The 17,175-nt window shown below is 41.7% G+C and overlaps 1 protein-coding gene and 1 long non-coding RNA gene across 27 annotated transcripts in view; one reads left to right on the top strand and one right to left on the bottom strand.

The window, feature by feature from the left end:
- Positions 1-12,319, top strand: part of Gm34153 — a 13,568-nt gene extending 1,249 nt beyond the window's left edge. The window contains exons 2-3 of the long non-coding RNA XR_003954458.1: positions 1,892-2,010; positions 6,609-12,319. This is a non-coding gene — a long non-coding RNA (predicted gene, 34153). The remainder of the gene's footprint in view (positions 1-1,891; positions 2,011-6,608) is intronic.
- The window catches only part of Pex5l (peroxisomal biogenesis factor 5-like), a 195,377-nt gene that overhangs the window by 25,265 nt on the left and 152,937 nt on the right, over positions 1-17,175 (bottom strand). Inside the window, exon 1 of one of the 26 annotated variants that reach the window (NM_001163517.3) lies at positions 11,801-11,889. The exons of 24 other annotated variants lie outside the window; for them this stretch is intronic. The gene's annotated coding sequence lies outside the window, so the exon portion shown is untranslated. Of the gene's footprint in view, positions 1-11,800; positions 11,949-17,175 lie in introns of those variants that run through there. One more of the 26 variants, XM_030252741.1, reaches the window with a different exon arrangement.

A 17,175-nucleotide genomic window follows, 5' to 3' on the forward strand; every position in this document is an offset into this window, starting at 1 on the left:
ACTACTTCTGGGCATTCCAAGTAAGAGTTTATGAGAGATCCATGAAAGGAGAACATGAGGGCATGTGGTTATATTGAACATTTAAGAAGCCCAGTCAATGATGCAAGGCTGAGGTCTTTGTCCTACCCTCATTGTTGTGGGTCTTGTTCTGCAGTGCTCAGAGCCACAGGAGGAAGCATAGAAGATCTGATCTGATCCAAAGTTGCTCTTAGCTCAGGAATTCAAGAGAGTTGGCTGTGTTGGTACGATAATTGTATCAATATCTCCAAAACATCTAGGATATGGTTGTTCCTGCAAAAGCATTTCTAGACAGGTTTCCCTTTGCATTGAGATCTACCCTGAATGTGGCTGGTACCATTCTATGCACCAGAATCCTTGACTGAATGAGATACAGAGAGGCTAAGCATCTGCCCTTATCTCTCTGCTTCTTCACTATGAATGTGGCATGACCATCACCTCTGGCTGCTGCCGTGACTTCCCCATCGTGATGGACTTGACGTTCAAAGTGTGGACAGAAAGAACGTTTCCCATCCTTATGTCACTTTTATCAGATATTTTTGCACAGCAAAGAGAAAAGTAACCAAGACAATGCCTCACTAGACTGAAAGGCCTGGGAGGTATAACCAAGTTCAGATGAGGGTCTTTTGGTCCAATCTAATTGGTGTCCTGATAGATAAAAGGAAATTTAGACATAGAGAGAACCTACGTAGGGAGTGATGGAAGTGAAGGAAGAAGGCATTGTGGATAGGGGTGCAGACATGCTTGATGCTAATGCAAGCTAAGGGATGCTGAGGCTAGAGAACAAGAAGAGGCCAAGAAGAATATCGAAGCTTTGGAGGCTGCTAACAGTGGTTTCTGACTGTGAGACAATAGCAGCTTCTCTCCTCCCAGCCAGTTCTTTTGAGCCAGCAACCTCACATAGAACTAAGCTGTGATCTCAATAAGAGTGTGACTTAATACTGAGTCATGGTAAGTTTAATGGATGGTAGAAAAGTTTCAACTTGCCTTTGTTCTCATCAGATCATACTCTGCAGAAGACCCAGATATGAGAGGTTACTCAAAATCCCTCATGGAGAAATAGCTTCCTGAACTGACAGAGACACATCGTTTCTATTTTATTTTATTTTATTTTATTTTATTTTATTTTATTTTATTCTATTTTATTTTTATTTGTTTATTTACTTTTAGTTTTTTTTTTTTTTTTTTTTCCCAGACAGAGTTTCTTTGTATAGCCCTGGCTGTCCTGGAACTCACTCTGTAGACCAGGCTGGCTTCGAACTCAGAAATCCACTTGCCTCTGCCTCCCAAGTGCTGGGATTAAAGGTGTGTGCCACCATGCCCGGACTTTATTTATTTATTTATTTTTAAGTTTTGGTGTTTTAGGATCATACTGAGATGAAAAACATGAAATAATTATGTAAAAGGAAACATGATGTTTTCCAAATGCAGTCAAATTTACCAACTTCTCTTTGGGTTGTAATGGTAGAACAGCGGAGAGTGTGACTTTTACTCTAAAGGAACTTTTCACATGGCATTTTATTAATAAATATCAAATGGAAAATTTCAAAGTTCTTGCAGGTAGGCCATAGTTATACATTGTCTGTGTCTTTCTATGCCATTCATGTAAGGGAGGAAACAGAAAAAGCAATTACCATGGAATACATTGCTGGACCATGGAGGAAGGAGTATAATTTTCAGTTGGGGAAAGCTGAGGTGGCTATACATTTGCTACCTGGAAGACTTAGTGTGTTTTGGAGAAAACCAAGGCAGGAGATGTAAGAGTAACAAACACTTCCTCATTGAATGATTACCATTTGACACATCGTTTCTTAAGCTCTCATTTAATTCCTCAAGTGGATTTAGGGACAGTATTCCTGTTTCTACTAACCAGGTAGAGATGAGATGCCTCACACTGACAGTGGTTCATCTGCCCAGAACTGAGACCCGTGCAGACGTCTGCCTGACTCTACTTTTCCCTCCATTATCTTCAGACTAATCCAGAAGAACAAGGTGGGTGGACATCTAGGGGCTGGGATCTCACTATTCTTACAGGGGACTCTATTACTTACTTAATTACTTCTAAGACTCTGGTTGCAGGAATGTATTTACAGTAAGTTGGGATATAACTAAGCTGTATAGTGCTTGGCTAGCATGCACAAAGCCCCAAATTTGATTTCTAGTAACCAACACACACACACACACACACACACACACACATATACTGGACACATACTCCAAAAAGAAAAAAAAAGTACTTTTGATTCATAAAATACTACTTCAAGTAGAGATTAGATTATATATCTCAAATTTAATATACATCAAACCCTAGACTCTAGGTCTGTATTTTTGAAATATGAAGTGGAAAAAGACAGTTCCTGACCTGAAGGGTCTCACCCACTTAGGAGATCCTGCCTTTAAAACTAGAAAGCATTCTGGGCTAGAGGTCAGAAGATGGGTAGGACACTCTTGGCCTGTCTTAAGGGGATATCTCAGCAAATCAGGCAAGCCTTTTCTCATTTCCAAATGTCTACTTTTTTCCATTATAACCTGTGAAGAATTAGACCAGAGTTAGGTGCTGTGGTTAATGTTTTATGGTGAGTTGTCCTTCTGTGCCTTGAATGTCTACAGGAACACCCAACCAGCTGGTAACTCAAACAGTTGGTGTTAACTGACATGCACAAAGCAGTCCTTCTCAAGTTCAATGGCTTTAGCTGCTTTTTATTTTCTCTCTTGGACACAGAACTGGTGATTCGTTTTCTAGAAGGATGCTTAGAGGCTAAAGAACATTGCTGACTCAAGAGAAATGTAAAGGTCAATTGTATCCATACTGGGCTGCCATGACATCTGAGTAATTAAAATGGTGTTTACAGGGATAATTGTAGCTCCACATCTTAACTAAGTGAAAATAAACTATAAACACGCTCTATTCCCACACAGGGAATTTCCCAGAATCTTTTAATTCTCCAGATGTTAGGAGGATTAAAAGTATATTTAAATTAAGGATTAACCTTCAAAAAGATATGTTGAGTGTTAAGTGTATATTTCAGAAGACATTGGCTGGAAGCTTCCCTTGAGGACCAGTAAAGAAAGAGTCAGGATGAAATAGTCATTCTCCAGTCTTGTTTACTTGGGATTAATGTCTATTTGGAATGGACACGAGAGAAAAAAGGAAGGGCTTAGGAAATTCAAAAAGGGAGTGATTAGAAGTGCTACAATGTGGGCAGAGACAGAAGGGCAATGCTGTGGAAAGAGGAAACCATTTTATTGTGGCTTCTTGGGGTGGGGAAGGAGGGAAATTGGAAGCAAGACAGCATGGCTCCTCAGAAGAACTCATGACAATGACTGAATCCAAAGATACTGAAATGGGTAAAATGCCACATTGAGATTTTAAAACTTTAATGATAAGAGTGATCAGAGACGTCAAAGAAAGACCTGGAGAAGGAAGCCAGCAGACTTCAGAGAGAGAGAGAGAGAGAGAGAGAGAGAGAGAGAGAGAGAGAGAGAGAGAGAGAGATCCAAATATTCAATGTTGCAAATGAAATAATTCCAAGAGTCAACTAAAAAATAGAGAGCAAAGTACCACCAAATGAATAGTTATGAATAGTTCAGGCAGAAGACAGACTGCGGAGTGGAAGACAAGGCTGAGGAAATAGCAACATCAATAAAGAAGAAGAAATGAATATGACTGCAATTTCTAAGGGCCTTGGAATATGACCAGGAGACAAAATAAAAATCTCCTTGGAGATTCTAAAGATGCAACAAGAAAAGTAATATATCAGACAAGCACTTTTAATGCATTGCATCTAGATTTTTAATAAATCAAGACACCTTCTCTTCTAATATTATCATATAATGCTTTTAGAAAAAAATTTTAAAGCTTTTTGTTTTTTAGTGACATCCATTTTTCTTATTTAGTACATCTTTTTTTTCCCTACCTGTATTTTCCCCATTATTTTCTTAACATAAGGGAATTAAACAGAATGTTTCATCAGAGGAATTATGAAATGCAGAATTCAGAAAATTGAAGTTTTGTTCAGGTACATTTAACTTGGATATCCCAGAGCTGGTTCTATTGACACATCAACAGAACACCTTACTCAAAGCTTCCAGCATGCTGAAGGCCAAATAGTGATCTACAGTTTTCCTCAAAGGAACATTAACAGGTTCTTTGTTTGTGGCCAGAAATTCACTTAGTCCCAGTAAGTTGTGTGAGTTTTGGTGGAAAGTAAGTTTGATTCTAACTTCAATCGTTGACCTCTCTTCAGAGACCCCAAACTGAATATGCAATGGGCTGTGACATCCTTCCACAGCTTAGTTATCTGAAGTCAAGCTCTTCATTTTCCACTCTAATCTTGTTCTTCTCCCAGCTCAGCAACTATGCCTCAGTCTGCTCACAGGAAACCCTGGGTGATGCCTATCCTCTCTGTACACTCATAGCTACTCTCACAGAAGGTCACCATTGAACAGTAGTTCTTGACCTATGGGTCACAACCTTTGGATTCAAATGACCCTTTCACAGGGGTTGCCTAAGACCCTTGGAAAACAGATTCATTATATTATAATTCTTAACAGCAGCAAAATTAATTATGAAGTAGCAACAAAAATAATTTGATGGTTGTGTGTCACCACATGAGGAACTGTATTAAAGGGTCACCGCAGTAGGTAGGTTAAGAATCACTTACACAGAATTACCTCCCAGACTGTTGAACTCCTACGTGGACTGTCGCAGTCCTGCTCATACTGGTTTCCATGCCAACATTCTCTCAGACCTGAACCACCTGCAGCTTTTTCCTCAGTCTCCCGATGTCCCTGGACTTCCTAAGATTCATCACCTTGGCATTCCAAGTCTCTTTCTCAAAGACACCTCAGATTCCACCCCTTCCCTGCTTATAGCATGGCAGTTGTTTCTACCCAAACAAAACCAGATCCACAGTCCAGGCTCAGGGGATAGATCTGGCTTCTGTTCCTCCTGTTGGGCAACTTTCCTACTCTGCCTATTTCACTCTTAGCACCTTGCAGGCTACTTCTCTCTTCTCTACTCACAGCGCTCTTAGGGGTTATCATATTTGTACATGGGGAATATTTTAATATTCACATGTGTGTTGCTTCCCCCTTTGAGGAAGATAATTGACAGATTAGCTAGACAATTTCCCTTTCAACCTTTTGTGGGATATCACCATTTTCTGTTTATCAGGTCATCTCCAGAAGCATCCTGCACCTGTTACTTGCCAAGTCTGTACTGACTTTTGCTATACATATACCCAATGCCACCTCTTTTCATTTTTTATTACTTTTGTTTTGGTGAGTGTCTGAATGCATGTGTGCATGAATGTGTGTGTGTGTGTGAATGTGCCTATGAGCCACAGATCCCACATGGAGGCCAGAGGACTACCTGTACAGGACAGGTTTTTCTTCCTATCATGTTGGTCCTGAGACTTGAACTCAAGTTGTCAGGGTTAGCAGCAAGTTGGCTGAGACATCTCACCAGTTCCCATAGTTATTTTACATGATTAAAATGCTACTAACTTTGAAAATATATTACTCATATGCTTATGGATTTTACTGTATCTTGATTTTTAATATACCTAATTATTAAAAAATTAAAAAATCACAAAATTTAAAAATATCACATACCAAAAGTAACCAGAACTAAATTCTGTACAACTGTATGAACTTCTATACAGCTACAATAGGCATTTGGAATGGAAGCTGTGGAGTTTCACATTAAATTTTATATTTTCAGTATTTAATATATTTTATGCACATTTCTACCACCAACCCTTCAAAAATCCATGACAGAGTTAGAATTAGAGAAACTTTTTATTATGCACACACACACACACACACACACACACACTTGCACACACTTGAGTCCATGGCCTAAGTTCTTCATTATCCACTTATTCTTAGCCTTTCTTGTTCTCTTTTGTGCTATTTTGTACCCACCTGGCAGTTGTTTACATAAATGCATGCATCATTTGCTAGGTTTTGCTTATGAAAGAGAGCATGCAGGATTTTTGTCTTTCTCAAAATGCGTGACCTCACTTAGTATTATATAATTACACGTCAGTCGTGCCAGTGAGATGAATGGCATGCAGCGTGATTTACGTCATGTCAGGAAAGTCCCTTGGAAGGCATTGTGGTTTAATGACAATAGCTCTTGATTTGTGAACCAACTCTAAGTGCAAACCCTGAAAGGGCTCCTGGAGAGCAGTTCTTCACAGCAGGTCTCATTTTAACCACAAGCAACCCCACAGCGCAACCGCAGCTCTCAGGTCTGTCCTGTCCTCAATGCTGCTCACACATAAGGTGGGGCTGGGCCACCACCATCCTGTACAGGAGAAACAAATGTTTCTATTTTCCTCTGCTAATAGCAATAGTGAGATGTCAGGATGTTGCATATTGGCTATAAATATACAAATAATAAATGTGTCCTGGGAGTTAATGTTAAAAGCCATAGAGATGTCTATTTAGCAAAAATTTAAAAGGTTCTGTTTAGTGTAATTCATGCTTTCTGAATCTCTGTGGAACTGCAAAGAACTGCACTCAACCAAAATGTTCAGAATGAGAATAAATTTGTGAATGGCATACTATTTTGTTCTTTTTAGTTGAACCTGGAGCATCTATACAGAATGTATCTTGTGACATGTTCCTTGAGATTAATTTTGCTGAAATCTGTTATCTTGAATGCATACACAAATGAAAGAAAAACTGAAGAGTTTTCCCTGTAATTGACTGAAGAGTTACAGGGAAAGTTCTGGAAAGAGCATCAAGAAAGTGATGGAGACTCTGAAGCACTGCAGGCACTACCTGTGAAAATGTCCCGGGACACAGATCTAGAATAAATTTGGCAGAAAGCTGAAGACACTCTGGGCAGAGCAGCTGTTGGACACCTGCATGCCCCCTTTATTTAAGAGCCTTGACAAGAGACTTGTTGGTAGAGATTTGTTATGAGAGGTCACAGGGGCAAAAAAATGACCAGCTGGTGACGCAAGGTCATGCCCTGAGTTCGACAAACCTAATCAGAACCAGACACTCTCCTTTCCCTTCACGGCTTAAACTGCTTCAGCAGGAATTTAGAACAGACAAAAAGAAATCTGTTCTGATTGAAATGATTGCAAGACAAAGAGATGGGTCACCAGGCTGGTTTTGGAGTGTTCTTTCCTTGAATGCTAAAAATAGAGTTGATACTCAAGGACTGCCTGAATCACAAACTCATAGACCATCATGGTGGGAGATAGCCTGAGAAGTGATTGGATAGAGATTTCCAGATTTCTTTCTGTAAGTAGTCACTTGGAGATGGTTTCAGAATTCTAGATTCTACCTAAATAGGACCAATTAAATCATGAACTTGCATGTGGGTCTATGCATCAGATGCATGGTGCTTAGTTTTGTCAACCTGATTGGATCTGGGTTTGTGAGGATATTTCCAAGAAGGATTAACTAAGGTGTTGGGAGACTCTTCCTCAGGGCCAGCTCTACTTCCTGGTAGCAGCCCATACTTGAAGTCAGGAAAACTGAAGGACCACAGCATATATCTCCTGAACCTTATTAAATACACAGGGCTATTTTAGTAGGTAAGCAATTCTCCAAGCCTGGAGTAATTCAAATAGCACAGTTTAGATGCAAAAACAGACACACAGGCCAATGGAGCAGAGCAGAGAGCCCAGGAGTGATTCCAGGCACCCCCAGCCAGTTGACTGTTAATAAAGGTGCTAAGGATATGTACAGAGAAAGGAGTCTTTCAATAAATGGTGGTTGGAAAATTGGATATCCCACAAGGAAGAGTGAAGTTAAGCCCTGTTGTTTTAATAGTAACAAAAAGCAACTTCACAATTAAAGAGTCAAATAAAAAAAAAAAACCCCTGAAAGTGTGAAAATGTACTAATAAAATACAATACACAAACACACACACACACACACACACACACACACACACACACACACATCCAAAGATACTGAAATGGGTAAAATGAATCCAAAGATACTGAAATGGGTAAAATGCCACATTGAGATTTTAAAACTTTAATGATAAGAGTGATCAGAGATGTCAAAGAAAGACCTGGAGAAGGAAGCCAGCAGACTTCAGAAAGAGAGAGAGAGGGAGGGAGGGAGGGAGAGAGAGAGAGAGAGAGAGAGAGAGAGAGAGAAGAAGAGAAATCCAAATATTCAATGTTGCAATGAATAATTCCAAGAGAATAATGCATCTTGGAATGACATATATATACTTGGCCAATAAGTACATAAAAATGCTTAATGGGACTAATCAAAATCACAGTATAATGCTTCACACCAGTAAGAATGATTTTTATAAAAAAGACCACAGATGGCAAGCACTGGAGAGAAGGCATAGGAAAGGGGACCACTACATAGTAGAAGCAAAATGTCAAAGAACTCAGGGATAGAGGACCAATAACACATGATTTTACTCACAAACAGAATCTATAAGAGCTGATCTCAGAGAAGCAGAGAGTGGATGGTGGTTACCAGAAGCAGTCTACAGTAGGAGCAGAGGGAGTGGAAAAGAAAAACTGGCCCCTGAGAGGGTCATTATAGTAAGGTGGGAGCAAAGAGTTTGGGTGCCCTATCACACAGTAAGTAGGGTGACTATATGCCATGGATGCACTGAATAATCTAATAAACACACAAATACATTTAACCCACAAATAATACACAATTGTAATGCATTGAAGCGCACCACTCCATATATTTATTTATCCGTTTTTATTTCATTTGTATAGTTATTTTGCCTACATATATACATGTATACCACAGTCATGCCTGATAGAAGCTGTAAGTGGGCAACAGATTCCCTGGAAAAGAAGTTAATAATGGTTTTAAGGCACCATGTGGGTACTGGGAACTGAGGTCAGCAACTGCTCTTAAACACCGAGTCATCTCTCCAGCCCTAGTTAAAATGAATTTAATGTAAAGGAGAATCAAGCAACATACTTAGTCATCGTTAACACACTGTCTTTCTTTCTCAAAGGGCCTTATGCAGCACAGGATGACCTCAAACTCATCATGAAGCTGACAGTGGCCTTGGATTCCTGATGCTTTTGTCTCTACTCCCCAAGTTCTGGTGTTATACCATGACTGTAATTATTAATGCATTCTCTATAGACAATTAAAATTATTAGAATAGCCAATGAAAAATAATACTCATTTCCAATGTTTAGGAATCAGGTTATGAATTAATTTATGTTTTTTGTCAAAGGCAGGATTGGTCCTGGTGTGGTGCAGCAGGATTTCTGGAAGAGGACAGCTGGATGTGCAGACTGTGCTCAGATCCAGCACCACAGCTCTGCTTTTGTTCTGTCCTTGTTGGATGGACACACAGCGTGAGGCCTCATCTTTTCTGACAGTCACATTTGTTCTGGGAACCCTGCGGGTTAAGGATGGGCTACCTGCCCTCTTACTGAGCAGTGAGGCAGAGCCCTGTGTGAAAGGCCAGACTGTGGAGTGTGACAAAGAGCAGAAGCCTATCCATGAGGGAATGTCTCTTTGGTTAGAGAAGGCTAGCGGGAGGAGCAGCATCTTCTAAGGTGCTCTGGGTTCTGGGACAGGGACTCTAACTTAATAGATGCAAGGAACCTGGGACCCTCTCTGCTGACATGTCTTGTCTACCAGACTCTGCTGGACTTTACTGCTGCTCAAACAAACAACCTGTCCTGTCTGAGCAATTACACTTTTGGTGAATTTTTGTTAACTGGTTGTGTTACTGAATAACTGGACCTAAAATATCACCAGTTTAATTTTCCTAGACTCAAGCCATTTGGCCTCAACCACAAATTTGTAATGTTTATACTTGACTATATATACTTAATTTACTTTCTATCCAATGTAGTTCTTTTACTTAGGCAGAATTTACTCTAGCCTTACCTAATGATATCTATCTGTACAGTTTCCACTTGAAAGTTCTGGGTGTATTTTTCTAGGTTATATTTAAATAGATGCACAGTTATTAAAATAAAATGTTAATTTATTTTCCTCATAATTGGATAAACCAAGTTGACTCAAAACCTAATTCAATTTACTGAGGCCCCATGTGGTACAGATGAAATTACAACCAATACCATGTCCTGTTAAAAATTTAAAAAATTTCCCATGCATATTATTATTGTGCCTTTTGCATTTCTTCATTTTAACCTGTGATTCCCAGGTGCAGAGCTGGCAACAAAATGTGTGTGTGTGTGTGTGTGTACACATCTTGTCAGTTCCTTTAAGGATAGAGCCATCTCCATTCTATGGCCTCAGGCAAGTCTGTCTTTCCATATTCATCTTGCTGTATGCTTACTTGTTTAGTAAATATTTGCACGTGAGCTCATGTCTGAAATGCAGTCTGTGGTTAGTTTAGGAGATCAATCTCCGGAACACTGAGATTTGGTTAGGATGGTGTAAGGTAGAGTTCTACAGACGATATAGAAGTCCCTGAGCAGCACACCACAAAAGCTGTTGCGCCACAAAAACATCAGAGACGCTGCAGGCCCCTCCTTCCTGCCCCAGCCTACCTTTGCTGTAAAATGTTCCACAGGAGCTGTCCAAAAATGGCAGCTCCTTTCAAAATGGTGGCACCATGACATCTCCTTGGGCTGCAGCCATCACAGGAGCTGCAGGAGTTGTCCATGGTGGCACTTCAGTAGGAGCTGACCCTCAGGAACTGTCCACGGTGGTGACATCTTTCCTGCCCAAGGCCTCCTGGCCTCCTGAGGAGCTGTCCACGTTGGAGACACCTTCTTTCCTGCCTTAGCCTACAGCTTTCCTGAAAAAAACCACTGCAGGAGTGGTCCACAGTGGCAGCTCCTTCTCTCCAGCCCTTCCTCACTCTCCTCAGCAACCCCACAGAGGTGGCATCTCAGCAAAAGTCGCTGCGTTCAGGAAAGACTTCCTATCCTAATGAATGGGCCAGATGCAGGGAGAAGGGAGTGAAAAACAAAAACAGAAACAAAAACCCACCAATCCCAGAGCGTCACACAAACCCCACCAATCCCTGAGCAGGAAACCCACCAATCCCTCAATGCCCCCGCCCCAATCTCAGGATTTGAAATCTCACCAACCCTCACTCTGGAAATCGCTGCCCTGAGAAGCTCCAACTCTTCAGAAATTCTATATAAGCACTGCCCCTTTATCCAATTCCCTTGTACCCACTCCCAGGAGCAGAGGGCAGTCATCCCTGAATTCGTCCCTCCACACCCTGGACCCTCCAATAAATCTCTTTCATGAGATTTCCTACATGATGTGAAAAGAAGAAAAGAAGAATGAAGAAAGGAGAAGAATAGAAAAAGAGAAGAAGCAGGCCTGAGGCTCCTCAGTGATACCTTCTCTTGGGAGCTGCAAGGCCTACTGCTGAGGCGGCTTCCTCTCAGAGCTGTGTAGTTCCTGGCCCCCACCCCCACTCCATGTCTCAGGATGTCCTTCCAATGCGACACTGTCCTACCTCAGAGCTGTAAGGTCCCTGAGCTTCTATGTCTCAGGATGTCCTTCCATTGGGACATTGTCCCACCCCAGAGCTGTCTGGTTTCTGAACTCCTGTGTCTCAAAATGCTCTTCCCTTGGGTGTCCTACCTCTGAGTTGTAAGGTTCCTGGGCCTGAGCCTCATGGTGGCTTCCCATAGGACACCTTCTCCCCTCAGAGATCTATGATTCCTGAGCTTCCGAGTCTCAGGATACCCTCTCATCTGAACAGAAACACTGATAGTTATCAGGGGCAGTGGGAAAATGCAGGTCTGTGGGATGTGCCCATTGTGAGAGGTAGAGCAAGGCCAGACTATTTCTCTCATCTTTTCAGGCACACACTTACCGATAAATTCAGTGATACTTTTATATGTCCATGCAGGTTACGAGCTCCTTTTTCACACTTCAGTTTGTTTTAGAAATCAAAATTGGTGTGAAACAGAAGGAAATCTCATCAGCATGAGAGCCAAGGAGCTTTGACCATCCCCCTATGACCTCACTCCTCATCTTTATGAGCTCTGACCTGACACGGGCTACATGACACACTAACATTATGAGCTAAGTGTTAAGAACTGTCTCTTAAATAGTTAAATAGTGCCAGAGGGTGTCTTCATATGTCTTCTGAAGGTCTTCCCTGGATATTGACTCTTAAGTCTGAAGGATTTAAGGAGTGTTTAATCCACTAATCCCTTCCAGCTGCTTTACAGAGGCAATGCGCACAGAGGAAGCAACCTGAGAGGTGCCTCAAGCAGTCTCCTTGGGAGGAGGGACCAGAGTCAGCAGATTCTCACACACTCCTAATAAAAGCCATTTGGGAATGCTCTCCATTTCTGTTCATCCATCTATGGTTTCAGAGGCCCCTGAGTACACACACAGCAAGTCGCTTCCAGTAAAAATACATTTTTAGGGAAGCATTTTTATGCTTATGCTATTGAAGTTGGGGTTAGATGCTATGTTTTGAATACAGCCTCTTCAAATCACACCTAAAAAGAGAAAAGGTTACATTACTTGTGCTCATTCTCTCTCTCTCTCTGCATGTGTGCAGGTACATGTGTGAACATGCAAGTGTGTGTGTGTGTGTGTATATATGTATGTATGTGTGTGTGTATATGTATGTGTGTGCATGTGTGTGTGTGTATGTGTGTGTGTATGTGTGTGTGTGTATGTGTGTATGTGTGTGTGTGTGTGTGTGTGTGTGTGTGTGTGTGTGTGTGTGTGTGTATGTGTATGTGTAAGAACAGCCTTAGGTGTCATTCCTCAGGATGTGTATGTATATACACATCTGTTGTTAGGACAGGCTAACTCATTGGCCTGTAGCTCTCTACGTAGGTTAGCTGGCTGGCCAGTGAGTCTGGATTTAGAATTATGTTTCTACTCTCTAGCACTGGGATTAAAAGTCTCTATCACTGCATCTGTATTAGAACTCAGGTCTTTGTGTTGGCATCCTTCCTGCTATCATCCCATGAAAGAACTAGGTTTGAACATACACATTTAGGTGTTGGAGGCACAAACACTCATTCTAGGGCAGCCATAAGAGATTGCCAGTTAGTATTAACTCTTTCACTATCAATTTATTCTGGCACTACTTGCAATTCTGTATAAGCTATAGACTGGAACATTAACCGGATACTTGAAGTGGAGTTATACTGAAGACATGTCCTTTGTGACAGAAAAGAACAGCAGAAAAAGTGAGTTCCCGACCCAGATCCAGATGACGGGACAAACATCAAGCTGCCACACAAAGGTCTGTACTCACTGTCCTAGGAATCAACCAGGTCAAGTGGAAAACAGGTTAGAAATGAGGGGATAGCTTGAAAAGTCTCAATCCAGATGGATGAACACGTCACTTCTGTGCTATGTGTGGCCTTCCAACCTTGCAGTACTGCAATGTGTTGTTGATGGCAAGAAAGAAATATATTAGGCTAGGCTAGGAACTTCAGGAAGCTGAGTGATGCCATTGATGGTTGCTGTTTCTGGTATCACTCACTCCCACGCCCCCTCCCCGTACTTGGGAATTCCAAACAACAAAGCTTTACCACATCAAACCATTTCTGAGGGTCAGGAATTTGGGAGTAGCTACCTGGAAGGTTCTACAGTTCAGGATGTCTCATGAATTTGGGATTAAGCTTTTAGCTGAGGCTACAATCTTTCAAAGCTCCAAAGGTCTGGAAATCTACTCACAGGGCCTGTCTCCAAGGCATGGGGAGGAGCCTCAGTTCCTCTGACTGTTAGTAGAGAGTTTTAGCTTCTCACCTTATGCCTAATGTCACGAAATGGTAGCTGGGATTTCTCACAGGGCAGTTGTTTGAAAGCAAGTAGGGAGGTGGTCATGGTACACTCTATGAAGTTTACTTCAAGGTCATGCCCACAGTTTCTATCTCTTTATAAGTGAGTCATCACACCCAGGCCATGCTAAAGAGGAACTAAGTGTCTCATTTGAAGATTGAGTGGACATTCAAAACAGCCACAAGTAACATCTTGCTTCAAGGTCATGCCCACAGTTTCTATCTCTTTATAAGTGAGTCATCACATCCAGGCCACACTAAAGAGGAACTACGTGCCACATATGAAGATTGAGTGGACATTCTAAACAGCCACAAGTAACATCTAAGTGATGCTAGAGAGAAGGGGATTGTGGGGCCAGAGGAGCTCAGGGTCTAGGATGTCAATGTGGTAGAATGTATTGAACTCATTAGCCAAATGGGTTTCGAATGTCACTTGGTGCCCCTGCCTCTGATCTCAGCACCCTTTTCTTTTCTTATAAATCATTTTCTCTATCATTCGTGTATTTTATTTTTTCTTTTCAAAACCCATTCACAAAAATATCTCCTGAGGGTAAAAACGGATCTGCAACAACATGTTTGAAATGTCCAGATCACACATAGTAGAAACATTTGAGCTCAATGGAACATGGCCTAATTTCAGGAGTAAAACTTTCATCTCTCTGTCATTCACAGTTCTGGATCTATCATAAGCTCCCTAGACAAGAGGTACTTGTGACACCAGAACCAATTTGTTTGTTATTTGCCAGGAAAACATCATCTGTGGGCCTCTTGTCTTTCTAGATTTGGGCCAGCAACAAGAGAGAGTGAGGCATGGTCTGGTCAAGGCTGGGGTGGGGATGGCTATGAATAACTAGGTTACAGGATAAGCCACCCTCGACTGTGTCTGACCCATATGGAACTGTGATTCTTCACTGTTTCTCCCCGAGGGCAGTGATGGTCCTGCTCATTTTCCTGGTGCTTTTGCCCACACTTAAACAGTTTTGATGGATTTGGTTCTACCCCGATTTATTCTGAAAGTGGAAGAGGCACCTAACCAGCTAAGCACAACAGCAGATGTTGCCCGTCTCTCTTTCCCTGACTGCCAATGATGACGAAGGAGATATTTTTGGTTCATGGCTGAGGAGTGCTGACTTCCCAGGTGACCTTCCCTTTCCTCCCCAGATACAGAGTGGCTCTCTCCAGGGACCTCTGCTCCTAGGAGGCCGCTTCAGGCCTTCCAGAGCCCCAGGGGCACCTCTTCCTGTGCCTTTCTCTGCATCTGTCCTAGGTACCAAGTACAGTTGACAGCAGTTATGAGGATGTCTGTGAATAAACCCAGAAAGAAGCATGGTGTGCCTCTTCCTTTCACAAGGGGGAGATGCTTAGTTTTTTAAAGTCCAGAAGAAAAAAATACCAGCTGTTTGTTAGAAAATTGTGAAGTGAATTTGCGTTTTTCTTTTTTCTTCAATAGATTGCAAGAGATGGAGGAAAAACATCTCCCCCATAAGAAGCACTGCCAGAAGGAATAGTTCAAGGTGACCTCAAACAATGCCAGTCTTTGAATATTAACAGGCTTCTAGGTCATTTACATAGGCAATAAATGTGGGTCTGTGTTCAGGTGTGTTTTTGTTTTTTTAGTGACAGGACATTTTATCTTAAAAAATGAGCTAAATCACAGGCTTGTAAGTCTTAGTACAAATAAAAGTGACTGCATACAACATGAGTATCAAATATGCTAGTGCATCTTCATGGTGGAATTGGTTGGCAAGTCCTGGTTAGTTAAGTTTATTACCTACATTGAGGTGGAGAAAAATCACAATTCATCATGGTCCTTATATTGCCATGTGTCATGTAAGAATGCTGTCAAAATAAAGCTACTCTTATAATAGAAGGTTATATGACTCACTACATACACCAGAAAAGAGACAGAGTGAACTCTTACCCATGTGGTGATCAACACCCAAACAGCCATCCACTTGGCATATGCTAAGGACCAGGAATTTTTCTAGAAGATATTGGGATACCATGCTCTAGTTTACTTTCTGTTGCTGTAGTAACCAAAATGATTAAAACAATTTGGGAAGGGTTTCTCTTATCTTATGTTACTAAGTTAACAGCCCATCATGGAGGGAAGTCAAGGCAGGGACTCAAGGTAGAAGCTTGAAGCAGAGACTGAGTAGTAGGGCTGACTGCTGGTGTACTCTCTGTTTGGGTGTTGAACACCACATGGGTAATACTTCACTCTGACTCTTTTCTGGTGTACTCTCTGTACTCAGTTTTATACTTCACAGAGTCACCTGCCTAGGGAGGGCACTGCTCACCCACAGTGGGCTAGGCCCTCTCATGATAGACATGGCCATAGGCCAATCTGATGTGGACAATTCTTCAATTGAGGTTCCCTCGTCCAAGGACTCTAGGTTGTACTAAGTTAACCATGAAAACTGACCCCCATAAGTACGAATACAAGTCAACAGGGAAGCACGGGACATATTTATATTTCACATAGACAAAAGAAGACAAAGCTTCTTCTCTTATGGAAGCCATATGCTGAGGGAAAAGATGTATAGCAGACACAATGTACACGGGCAGACCCAATGATGACTGAAGGAGGAAAATCCTGGTAATGTAACAGTTAATGGGGTCCATGTGGGGTGGCCACTTCAGCTGCAGTGTGAGAGACAAGAAGGGCCCCAGTGCATGAGGACCTGGGAGAAGAATGCTCCCAGAGGAAATAGAATGTAGAAGTATGGATAATGAAGTTGGTGTGTTAGAGCTCAGGACTAAGGGACTGAAGGGCAGAAGATAGGCAGGCACTAGGAGGTGAAGGACTAGGTGGAGAGCGACCAGCTGGAGAAGCACCAGGTTAATCTTATTGTTTCACTATGTGTATACAGGTGTGTCCATGTGGGAGTTATGTTTAGGCAAGGGCAGGTGCTTATGATGTCAGGGGACCTCCCTGGAGCTGGAGTTACAGGCAGTGGTGAGCTATTTGATGCCGGTGCTGGGAACTGAACTTGGGTCCTCACTACAAGGGTGGCACATGTTCTTACCCACTGAGCCACAATTTCTAGCCACATTTATCTGGATCTAACTGGTATTTAGATGACCTTTCAAGGAATAATCAGCAGTGCCAAGTTTTCTTTTTATTTATTTTTTTGTACCTTTTTTTTTGACAATTTCATACCCGTGTTTGAGACCATATTCAGATCTCTCATTACTGTCTTTAGCCTCTCCCACAAGTAGCCTTTCTCTCTTGAGACCAGGTCTTATGTAATATCTTGAAGGTGACCTTGAGTTCCTGAATTTCCACCTCCGAGTTATGAGCATGTGTCATCACATTTGGTTTATACAGTACTGGAAATAGAACTCAGGTCATGCTGAATCTAAGGCAGGCATTCTACCCACTGATATCTTCCATTTCTTTAAAGAATCTTACATTCTGGGGCCGGTGAGATGG

This window comes from Mus musculus, chromosome 3, assembly GCF_000001635.26.
Source record: "Mus musculus strain C57BL/6J chromosome 3, GRCm38.p6 C57BL/6J".
In the NCBI taxonomy this organism is placed as follows: Eukaryota; Metazoa; Chordata; class Mammalia; order Rodentia; family Muridae; genus Mus; species Mus musculus.